Source organism: Gossypium arboreum, chromosome 2 (genome assembly GCF_025698485.1).
Source record: "Gossypium arboreum isolate Shixiya-1 chromosome 2, ASM2569848v2, whole genome shotgun sequence".
Classification (NCBI taxonomy): Eukaryota; Viridiplantae; Streptophyta; class Magnoliopsida; order Malvales; family Malvaceae; genus Gossypium; species Gossypium arboreum.
In genome coordinates, this window is record NC_069071.1 from 78,346,480 (window position 1) to 78,359,618 (window position 13,139).

Consider the following 13,139-nt stretch of genomic DNA (forward strand, 5'->3'; position numbering starts at 1 on the left):
TATGATCTCCGAGGTGTTGAAAGTATGTAAGTTGGTATGATAATAATACAACAATAATGTTTGTAATTTATATTTGAAAGTTAAATTTAGTGAATTAATTGAATTATGTTAAATTAAATGATTATGGTGCCAAGTTTATGAATTGATTTAAAATATGTCTATGGTACATGAAGTGCATTGAATTATCATACATAAATGTGATTTCTATGATTATGGATATTATGGGAAATTGTAAGTTCATATGATTTTTAATAAGACAATGTGTAATTTAATGTTATTATGTTGATATTAAATGAGATGTAAGTAATACATCACTATTACTTGTATTATGATATTTTATAAAAATATTGGAAATATGTTTGTGGATAATTACTTGATTGGTGAAATTGTTGGAAAAGAGAGAAATCCGGTTGAACCTTGGAAAGATTGGATGATACAGATGGTATGTAGCTAGGTCACATGTATAGTCTTGAGTGCACATCATGTGTACAAGAGAGCTACAAGACATTATGATGTATCTAGGTCGCATGGGTGATACTATGTGTACACCATGTAGACAAGAGAGCTACGGGATATATGTAGCTAGGTCGCATGCGTGGTTCCAAGTGAAGGACACCATGTAGACAAGAGAGCTACGAGATAAACTGGCTAGGTCACATGGGTGATACTAAGTGTTCACCATGTGTACAAGAGAGCCGAACTATATGATGGGTGGAGCTATGTGCTGAAACCACCAAGTATCGAGGATTGATCCGAAGTGTTCAATGGGAGACTCTCTATGTATTGCTTTGTGAGTTTTGTGATGAATAAGTGCAGGAACTTGGTTATGTGAATGATGTGTTCATTAAGTGACTAGGATGTGGTAAGGTTATAAACAAGTAAGTTATACATGAGGATGATTTTATGGTGACCTTGTGATCATGGGCCTATACTTGTGATGTATGAAATGTGGTGAAAATGATTTGTGATATGTATGTTAAAATGAGGTTAATACAAAGAAAGTGTGAAAGAGTGAATTAGCAATAAAACTGTTTTGGACAGTAGCAGTGATGTGATTTTGAAAAATCACCAAAAATATTAGAAATTGAATCAGAGACTGAATGAGATATCAAATTAAATATTAACGAGTCTATTTTCAGATAAAAGAAACAGAGCAAGCAAAGGAATCCTATATTTTGAGATATTTATGTTTTTGTGAGACTGATTCAAAATGATTATGTGATCCCCTATTTTGAATTTGGAAAATCACAAAAATTTGGAGAAAAATAATTAGAGGCTTAAAATTATATTTTTAAAATCCATAATGAGTCTATTTTAAGATAAATCAACAAGAACATTATCCGAGTTCTCAGATCTGTGAGATAATTATTTTTAGTGAAGAGAGGTCAGAACTGTCAGAAAGTGAAACAGGGGAAATTTTAATGAATAAACTGTACTAATTGGCTAAACCAAAAATTATGAAAATTTTATGGTGGAAAGATATGTGATTCTAGTTTCAGGAGAAATTTACAGATCTTAATTTGGAGCTCTGTAGCTTGAATTATAAATAATTAAGTGACTATGACTCGTGTGGACAGTTTGATGTGAACATTTATTAGTAAATTGTGAAATTGTACTTACAAGAATGCTATATACATTAAGGATGTGGAATGGAAAGGAGGAGGAGGAAAATAAATATATGTGGAATACATGGAAACTATGGTATATGAAATATTGATATAATGAAATCAATGATATGTGTTTATAAGAAAACAAAAAGAGAATGTTATGTATCATGACATGTATATATATATATATATATATATATATATATATATATGACTAGTCTCAATGTAATGCTTGTTGGGTATGGAATTGAATTGAAATGTTTCAGGCAAACATGTTATTCTGTGCATCTAAATTGTGATATTTTATAAAGATATGATCTAGCTTTAAATATGAATGCTTGATGATTAAGCTGAAGATATTTGGTAAGATGATAATCTTGGTATAAATGTATAAGTGGTACTATAATAAACAAGGTAAAATGAGTATGAGAGACACATGTATGATGACATACAAATGCTATGTTTGTGGTTTAATTAGGGATGTTTAATCATTAAATGAATACCATGTTATATGCTTTTGATTTTGTATAAGTGTGTAGGAGATCAAGGTTGACCAAAGCTTGGAAAATAGCCTAGGTATATTCCACACAGGTAGAGACACGACCATGTGTCTCAGCCGTGTATGGAACACGACTTTGGGACACGGGCGTGTGGAGCCTTAAAGCATGAAATTTCCAAGATTTTCGTAAGTTCTCGGTTTAGTCCCAAACCCTTTCTAAAGTATGTTTTGGGCTCCGTAGACTCAAATAAGGGACTATGTGTAAGAGAATGAACGCTTTGAAATATGAATAAAATCTTATGGCTCGTATTTTAGTTTAATGTTTGTATGTTTGTTTGGTAACACCTCGTACCTTAGCCCGGCCTCGGATACGGGTAAGGGGTGTTACATGTGGAGAGGGAGGAAGGAGGTGGTCGGTGGTGAGGGGAAAGGGGGGGCTGCGAGCTGGTTGGAAGGGTTTGAGAAATAAGAAGACAAAATAAAAATTATGTTTTTGAGGGTTAAAATAGGGGCATGATCGTGTTAAGGCCCCGTGTTGGGCCACACGACCGTGTCACACACCCGTGTGGCTCGAGTTTAGCCCGTGTTAATCGGTAATACTGAATACCTATTCGTCACACGGCCTGGGACACACCCGTGTATTGCACGGCTGTGTGCTACTTTGTTCGATTCTCCCACGCCCGTGTTGTTTCCCACATGCCCGTGTGTCCGAACACACAGCCGTGTGGTTCGCCTGTGTATATCTCTGACCTGTTTAAAATTTGAAAATTTATCTCCAGTTTTCACACAGCCTAGAACACGCCCGTGCGTCCAGGCCGTGTGGTCCACACGGGTGTGTCGCACGCTCGTGTCTCCTTTTTTAGCCTGTGTCTGTCGAGTTTGGATAATTTTAAGCCCTGTTTCCACATGGCCAAGGACACGCCCGTGTGCCTAGGCCGTGTGGGTTACTATACCTGTATAAAAAACACGAAAAATAGATAAAATAAATGGGTTAGTGGTGTTAGTGCTCGGGTTGCCTCCCGAAAAGCACTTGTTTATAGTCTAAGCTCAACTCACCTCATATTTGCACTGTCATGGTGGTTCAAGGAGTTGAAACTCCTCATCCCTGCTGTCAATTTTATCAAAATAAGGTTTTAAAATAGTACTGTTTACCTTAAAAGTGCCGAATTTTGAATGAGTTACCTCGACTAAACTGTATGGGAAAATGTTGAGTATCGTAAATGGGATTTCTCTATTAGGTTCAGAAGAGGCAACACGAGAGTTTGCTTCATCTAACAGTACTTTGTCTCCAACATTAAGTTGATTCGATTCACCTTTAAGTTTGTCATGGCACTGCCTTGATTCATCGTGTATTCTCAATTTCTCCTTAACCTGTGTTCGCCATTCATCTAGTTCCTCGATCTGTAGCCTTTGCTCTTCATGGTTAGTCTTGTCATTGCATGGAATAGAATGTGGCTCATTTGTACTTCTTGAAAGCTTTTCTTGTGAAGAGGGTTGAACAACAAGGTTACTCACATTAACTAATGTAAACATCTTGATCACTAGTCTTTTTGACAGGATCACGAGCTTGAAGTTTAATCATGTCATCGCCTACCAAAAGTATTAACTCACCTGTATTGACATCAATAATAGTCCTAACAGTTGCTAAAAAAGGTCATCCTAAAATTAAAGGAATGTCACTATCATCATCCATGTCTAAAACAACAAAGTCTACTAGAAATATAAATTTATCGATTTTAACGAGCACATCCTCAGTTATACCCTTAGGAAATCTAATGGTTTTATCAGCCAATTGAACGCTCATCCTAGTTTGTTTGGGTTTCCCAAGACCTAGTTGTTTAAACATTTTATAAGGCATAACATTAATACTTGCTCCTAAATCAGCTAAAGCATTGTTACCATTCAAACTACCAATTAAACAAGGAATTGTAAAACTCCCTAGATCTTTCAGTGTGTTGGGTAGCTTGTTTTGTAGAATAGCTGAGCAGACTGCATTTATCTCCACAAGTGATGACTCATCTAACTTTTGTTTGTTTGATAAGAGCTCCTTTAAAAATTTAAATGAATTGGGCATCTGCGAAAGAGCTTCAATAAACTGTAAGTTAATATGTAACTTTTTAAGTTGTTTAAGGAATTTACTGAATTGTTCGTCTGTGCGGTCTTTCCTTTTTGCATTAGGATCTGTTATACAAGGTTTATACTCTTTGCTTACCGGCTTCTGTGTACCATGATTCATCTCATCCTTGCCATTACTTATCATAGCCTCGTGCCTTGTTTCACATTTAAATTCAACTAACCCTTCTTCGTCGCGCACAGTGATGGCATGAAGTTGCTCCCTTGGGTTAGTTTCTGTGTTACTGGGCAAGCTACCTTGTGGACTTTTAGAGATCAACTTAGCCTTCTATCCTATTTGGTTCTTGAGTTCTTGAATCGATGCCTGTTGATTTTTAATTGTAGTTTCAGTGTTTTGAAAATGGGTTTTCGCCACTAAAATAAACTTCATCATCATCTCTTCAAGGTTCAGCTTTTTCTCTTGCTGGTAAGGTTGTTGTTGGAATCCTAGAGGTGGTGGTGGTCTCTGATTTCCTTGACCACCCTAAGAGAATTTGGGATGGTTCCTCCAAGCTACATTGTAAGTATTACTATATGGATTATTCTGTGGTCTAAAATTGTTACCCTTACAGTTGACTTGTTCGTTCATAATACTATGGTCGTAGGCTAGGCATTTTGGATTATTTATCCCTCCTCCATTTGTATCACACTGCATCACCAGATGCACCTGTGTAGAAACACATAAACCATCAATCTTTTTATTTAAGAGCTCTACCTAGTTTGATAACATGGTTACCGTGTCGAGGTTGAAAACACTGGCTGCTTTATTAGGCTTTGTGCTTATGACTAGCCACTGATAATTATTCAGTGACATCTCTTCAATGAACTCATAAGCCTCCTCATGTGTTTTATTATTTAAGGTTTCACTGGCCGCTGCATCGACCATCTGTCTCATTGAGGGGTTCAAACTATTGTGGAAAGTTTGAACCTGTAGCCATAAAGGTAATCCATGGTGAGGGCACCTTCTCAATAAATCATTGTATCTCTCTCATGCATCATATAGTGTTTCTAAATCCATCTGCACAAAAGAAGAGTTATCATTCCTAAATTTAGCCATTTTAGCTAGAAAAAAATATTTGAGTAAAAATTTTTCGGTTATTTGCTCCCAAGTAGTGATTGATCCCTGTGGTAACGAGTTCAACCACTGTTTAGCCTTATTCCTTAATGAAAAGGGAAACAACTGAAGGCGAATGGCATCGTCAGAAATACCATTGATCTTAAAGGTGTCGCAGAATTCCAGAAAATTTGCTAAATGAGTGTTTGGATCCTCGTCCTACAAACCATCAAACTGAACAAATTGTTGTATCATTTGAATAGTGTTAGCTTTCAGTTCAAATTTATTTGCAGCAACAGCAAGTCTAACTATACTCAGTTCGGTTCCTATTAAAGTAGGTTTAGCATAATCATACATAGTACGAGGAGCAGGATTCTGATTTACTAGATTTGCAGCAACCACAAGAGGTAGCGGATTATTCTGATTATCAACCATCTCCTCGGTTGTAGTATGGATATCGTCCTCTCGCTCTTCCTCTATGTATTGTAGATTTCGCCTTATTTCTCTTTGGTTTCTACGAGCTGTGCTCTCGATCTCACTGTCAAAAAGCAAAGGTCTTGACGGGTTCCTCCTAGTCATAAACTAGAGACACCTGCCAGAAGCAATTAAAAAGAAAAATTTAGAAAAGAAAAATTAAACTAAAAACAAAAATTAAATTGCAATAAAAGTAAAAATGGCTAAAGTAAAAAAAAATCAAGCGTTCCTAATATCTTAGTCTCCGACAACGACGCTTGATGGTCGCTAAACTAACTAAAAAATCAACTAAGGCAAGCGCACCTATCGAACAATAGTATAGTTATGGTGAGACCGAAAATATCGTATCCACAAGGACTAAAAGTACTAGTAATTACTATATTTTTATTATCTAGCCTAACAATTAAAGGAATGTTTTAACTAAAACTAATTATCTAATTAACTAAGATTACGACAGAGATACAAGTTGAAAAATATTGTTTAGAAAACAGATGGAGAAGACAATACCCAAGGAAGAATCCACCTAGACTTCACTTATTATTTCTAAATTATATGATTTATTCACTTGACTTAATCCGTAGAAATCCCTGATTTATGTTAATATCTCTCTCGAGACTAAAAATAACTGAGAAATCCCTGATTTATGTTAATATCTCTCTCGAGACTAAAAACAATTGACTCTAGGTTGATTAATCGAATTCTCTTTCTAATTAAAACCCCTATTGTCGCATTAACTCGATCTATGGATTCCCTTATTAGATTTGACTCTAATCCGGCAAATTTATGTCGTCCTATCTCTAGGATTGCATGTAACTCCGCTTAATTATGCAGGATCTACTCTTAAACAGGGACTTTTGCTCTACTGAATAAGCACATTAAAACCTGAATTAATATCCTGAAATATTAAAACAAGGATTAAATCTCACAATTAAGAATAAGAACAAGTATTTATCATATAATTCAAATAGTAAGGTTTCAACTACCCTAGGTATTTAGGGAATTTAGCTCATAACAATAAAGGAAAACATCTCAAAATTCTGACAACAACAAAACATAAAGAAACCCAAAGAACTTTTAAGGAAATTGAATGGAGATCTTCAGTCTTGAAGGAGATCCTGCTTCCGAGCTGACTCCGATGGTTGTTCTTCAAGTATTTTCTGCTTTCTACTCTGCGTCCCTTTTAATCCTCTTCTAAGGTGTTTATATAAACTTTGGAATGCTTCAAAACCCTCCAAATTAGCCTTTTCTGAATAGAATTAGACTTGGGCTCAACAGGGACACGGCCGTGTGCCACACCTGTGTGAAGGTGCTCAAACCGTATGTAATTCTGAGTTGGTTTTTAGTTGACACGCCATGACACATAGGCGGTTTGCCCGTGTGCCTCACACAGGCGTGTGGTTTACCCGTGTGGAAGTGCTTAGGCCATGTGAAATACTGAGATAAGCCCATTTTGTCCATTTTTGGCCCGTTTCTTGCTCTTTTCACCTTCTTATGCTTACGTAAGAATAAAACAAGAATTTAAAGGATTAGGAGCATCAAATTCAGTAAATCTTATGATAAATCATCCAAAAATATGCCAAGCATGGGATAAAAATATGTATATATTATAGTTTATCATAAATCATTACAGAGTCCTTTACATAGGTCAACAAGACCTTAAATATGCTTTAGAAAGGGATCGGGACTAAATCGAGTTCATACAAAAATTTTTGAAACTTAAAAAATTTTAAAATTTGTACAGGTCACACGCCCGTGAGAACAGGCCGTGTGCCTTACACAGAATTAGACACGCTCGTGTTTTTAGACCGTGTCAAAAAAAGGCATACATATTGACTTCTCCACACGGCCACAAGACACGCCTGTGTGCCAGGATGTGTGAAAATTGCTTGGCTAGAGCTGACCACACGCCCCGTGTGTCTATCTTATGGTCGAAACTGACTTGGCCACACGACCTAGCACACGTCCATATGTGCAACCATGTGGTCTGCCCAGGCTCATTTCGAAATGGCCATTGATCAACACGGCTGAGACACACACCCATGTCTCTGCCTGTGTGGGCAAAATGTGACAGCCCTAATTTGACCCTAGTCGGAAAATGGTTTCAGGACCACAAAATCGAGTTTTTAAAAATAATTAACTGTTAAATTCTATGCCTCTTATATGTGTAAATGCATTTGTGAAAATCTCATGCTTTGATTTTATCAATTGTATGTGAAAATTTTAAATAAGACTTAAGTGAGACATTTCTGGAATGTGATGAGTAATTTTTAAGGTGATCTATTTATGCATGTTATTAAAAAGGTGGACTTGCCTGTCAATTTAGCAAATTCTTTTAGATAGTGGCCGGCCATGTTATTGCTCAAAACATATTATATTTATTTTATGTTAATATTTTAGATTACAAAAAAAAAAGAAATAATGAATAAAGAAAAGTAAAATATTGATTAGTGGGAGGAGAAACCAAAGTTAGTCCATTTTACTCCTCCGTTGTCGTATCTAGAAGAAGGAAAGCTTTGAGAAATTCGGCTATGGTGGTTAACTAAATTAAGGTAAGTTCAGTTATAATTCTTGGATTTTTAGCATATTTTGAGTTAGTTATTAAGTTCTTTACTTAACCCATGACCAAATTTGGAATTGTGTGGTGTCTTGAGCATTCGGCCATGGTAGAAAATGAAAGAGGTATATGGTTGTTTTCAAGTTTAATGAATAATTTACAAATGGTTGATAATTGAGATAGTTTAAGGTATTTGTAAGTAGTTTAAATGGTTGATAATTGAGATAGTTTAAGGTATTTGTAAGTAGTTTAAATGAATGAACAATAATAATAAATCATCTTGTGTATTGGTGTAATTGCCGAATTTGAACTAGGAAATTATTGAATAATGTTTGTATTTTAAATGATGGAATAGAGTGAATGCTTGGAATGTGATATGCATGAATTATAAGTTGGATTAAAGGCTGTTATATTGCCTTGTCATTTTCGAAAATGTGCTTTGTCAAAGAAATTGAGTGTTGATGTTTAAGTGATGTAAGTATAGGTATATTAAACTTGTAATTTTATAAATGTGATATGAGTATTTTGCTTTGTAAATGAGTAATAAGTATGTTATGAATGGTTCTTATATATATGCATATATACAATGAAATATATTCTTTAAATGATTAGTATATGTATGTGAAATATTATTTCGATACATGAGTTTTGCAATTGAGTGAAAAATGTACTAAGTTTAAATATGTCTTCTTGGCTTTGGAAGTGATTAATAATATGTTAGTGACTATATGAGTATTAGGTCAGAATGATGTTTAAGTATGAATGTATTTAGGTGGATGTGCTTATAAGTATAACTTGAGATATAATGGTATTTAGTCATTATAAATAACCATATTTGTAGAATTTATTAAATATATAATTGGTCTTAACATAGATATGCATATAACTATAAAGTTGTTAATGCCTAAGTAAGATGTTTGGTTGTGCATGACTAGAGAATATATATATGCATATGGTGTTTGATAGTTAATCATTAAGTCATATGTACCTCAACCTTATAATATACATGTATTATATTAAATTGCCTATTTGATTAGAAATTAAATGAATTCAATTGTTTTAAATTAAGCTCAAGAGCAAAGAGGATCTAGATCTGATAAGGGAAAGGAGAAAGCAATCTAATAGCCTATTAGCCACTTTTCAAAAATATCCGAGGTAAGTCTTTGAGTAATGAAACTTAGCTTATGATTTGATAAAATCATGGTATATAAGCATAATAAATAAATTGTGACCTATTGGTTCTACTTGAATTACATAGTGGGATAAATAATTTGAACATATGACTTGTAGCCGAATGGTTATAGAAATCATGTTGGATAGCAAAACGAAATCGTGTTCTTTGTATGTGGCTATTGAGCCGAAAGTGGAATGGTTGATAAGCACGTTGTGCTTGTGTTCAAGTAATGTAAATGAAATGCTAATGTGTTATGATATATATATATGTGCATGATAATGGAGAATTATATCCGAGCTAAGTCCCGAAGGCATTTGTGCTGGTGTTATATCCGGGCTAAGTCCCAAAGGCATTCGTGCTGGTGTTATATCTGGGCTAAAGTCCCGTAGGCTTTGTGTTGGTATTATATCCGGGCTTAAAGTCCTGTATGCTTTGTGGTGGTGATTGGATTTGGGTTTTAAACCTAGCAGACGTAATGCCGATGATTGGAGTAAGATTATGATTTCGAATGTTCGTAGTAAACTACCATTGAATATGTCAAATACATTAAGTTGTTCACGTATGTATTATATACTTTTATATGTTAGATTGATCAGAATTGAATCATGAATGCGAAATGAGAAGTATATGTGAAAATCTCATATGTGTATGTGTGTATTCGGTTATGGTGAAAGGTTTAATGAGATTGATTTGGTGATATACATGTTAAATAAAATGAATGCAAGAATGGGTAATAAATCTGCTTGGGACAGCAGCAGTAACATGATTTCGAAAAATCACCATAAATTGTGGAGTTGAGTTAGAAGCTTAATAAATTATGTCATCAAATCTTAATGAGTCTAGTTTCTTATAAAAGAAACCGTGTGAGCAAAAGAATTGCCAATAATGAGATATTTGAAGTGGCATGGAATAGAGTGAAGATGACTTCGAGGTCCCCTGTTCTATTTTCAGAAAATCATTATAAATGGTAAAAAAATGGTTATGAGATAAAATTTATATTATTAGACTCCTTAATGAGTCTAGTTTCAAATGAAATAAATGATAACATATTTCAAATTCTGTATAATGAGAAATTTGATTCGTAGTGAAGAGTGGTCAGAATAGTCAAACAGTGAAACAGGGGAAACTTTAATAAAAATCTGGTATTGATTGGTCAAACCAAAAATTCTGAAAATTTGATGGATGGAAGATATATGAGCCTATTTTCAGGGAAAATTAACAAAACTTGATTTGGAGTTTCTTAGCTCCAGTTATAAATAATTTAGTTACTATTGCTCAGGAAGACAGCTTGTAGTGAATTTGTGATTTTGTTGCAAACATGGTTAAAACTTGTTAATGAGATGCTTTTTGAGTTTTCATGATCTTATTTGTGATTTCAATATTTGGTTTTAATTGATTTCAGATTCAAGTGAGGTGAATTTGCTAAATATGCATTATGTTCATGGATACTTAGCCAAAATGGCAATTATCTAGGAATGATTTCTTGAAAATTTGAATAATCGATCTATAAGTAAATTAATTGTTTGCATTGCTTAAAACTTACTAAGCATTGAATCTTACTCCGTGTTCTCTTTTCCATTTCTTATAGGTTTATACTTTAGCTCGAGTTGGAAGGGCCGGAGATATCATCACACTATCGAGTCTTTATGTGAGTTGAGAAGATTGTATATCATCATGGTTTAAGGCATGTATAGGATAGACTATAGGTAGAATGATATTTTGACTTTGTATACATTATAGCCATGCGAAGATGGCTTGCTCATTTTGTTTAGAGAAGCCTTATAATTGAACTAATGTGGTGAAAGGTTTTAGTTATAACTTGATAGTAGTTAATTTTTTATTAGATATTCGGTTATGTTTTGATAGTGAGTCATTTTGAAAATTTATAAGAGCTCTTATGGAAAATCAATGAGACATGTTTCCATTGTTGATAATTTATGTCTGGTAAGTATCTTTGACCTTATAGAAGTTTTGTTCAGTCAAGTAATACCTCATAACCTTATTCCGGCAACGGATACGGGTTAGGAGTGTTACATTTAGTGGCATCAGAGCTATGGTTTAGTCGGTTCTCGGACTAACATAGCAAGTGTAAGAGTCTAACTATACATACCGTAAGTAAAGTGTGATAGTGTGAGGTCTCCTGGCTCTTATAAATTGTTTTGCTCAGGTAATGATGTGTTCCAACCGAGTTATTATTAATTGATCTGAAATTGATATTGAACTGATTGTAATATATATGTGATATGATGGAATTGAAAAGGTATGAAAAGAATTTTATGATATGTGTGCATCAGTGTAAAGATATGTATGAGATTGTATAAAGTAAATGGTAATGAAAGATCAAATTGAGTAGAACACAGGGAATGAGTACGATAGTTCAATAATGAATTGACGGAAAAGACCATGGCAATACATGAGACAGATGAGCTAGTGTAAGACCTATCGAAAATAGGCATCAACATGGGTAGAGCAAAGTTAGTATAAGACCATAGTTGCACTATGGCATCAAGTAAGCGATGTACTCAAAACCGTAAGACGTTTTTCAACGGGATAAATATTGACAAATGATCAAGACTAAATGTGGAAATTTGATAAGAAATTTCTTGGTAATTTGAGTAATAGAAATGAAAGTTTGAATCGTGATAATTTCACTTATGTTTTGTTAATACTTACATGAAATAAAGTTGCATGTGAAACTGAGATATGTGAAAATGTGTTTGTAAGAAGATGAAAAAAAAAATTGAAATGTTTGAATGAAGCGTTTGAATCAAACTGTCTAATACTATGATGATGAGAGATGAATTTATCTGTGTATTTGAATATGAAACTCCCTTTCGAGGCTTAACGACCTCACCCCCTTACCAGTGATGTGATTATAAGGTTTCAATGGAACTAAATAGAACGAGTTTGCAAAGAAAGATTAAAGAGTTAAATAGTGAGATAATGATAAAGTAAGCAAAGTTCAGAATGATTTGGCAATGAATTAAGGTTGGAAGGACTTGTACAATGTCCCAAAAGTTCTTCAGATTGAATATTGTCATTAGTAAAAGAAAGCTGGTCTGGTAATTTAATTCAATCAGATATGATTTATAAGTATGTATCTGTTGGGAATTCTTCCTGAGTGATTTTCATTAGTGAATGAAATAGAATGGAATTCGAAATGACGAATGAATAGTAAGAGTGTCTAAATTGGATAATTACAGTCAAGTGAATTTCGATGATTTCTTTTGAATATTCTGTATATTTCTTATTCTGAGAGAAACATGTGTGATTGTTCCTTTTTCTGATGAAAATACAATAAAGTGAGAATGTTATCTGACTCCGATGTTTTATAAAAGTATTGCTATTTTGGTTGGTTTATAATCGGTATCATCATATTCCTCTGTTTGAGAATTCATGGTAGTATGATCGGAATGAATTCAAGGATAAATTCAAATGATGTTATTCTTCTGTTTCTATTGATTTGCATTCCATCTTATAAAAATGTTGAAGAATGTGTTATTTCTGTTATAGAGGAAATTTCAAGGTTATTAATTATAGTCTTCTTCTGGTATTCTCTGAGGAGTTATTTTGATCTTTATTTCTATGTTCTGGGAGTTTCTATTCTAGGATTTCTGATACGACATTGTATTTTGGATTTCTGTATTCTGGTTTTCTTTTCATTT

At 34.0% G+C, this 13,139-nt stretch overlaps 1 non-coding gene across 1 annotated transcript; it reads left to right on the forward strand.

Moving 5' to 3' along the window:
* Positions 1–5,162: 5,162 nt before the first annotated feature.
* Positions 5,163–5,269, forward strand: LOC128289646 (small nucleolar RNA R71). The gene has a single exon (XR_008279290.1). It is a non-coding gene; the product is annotated as a small nucleolar RNA R71 (small nucleolar RNA).
* Positions 5,270–13,139: the final 7,870 nt, after the last annotated feature.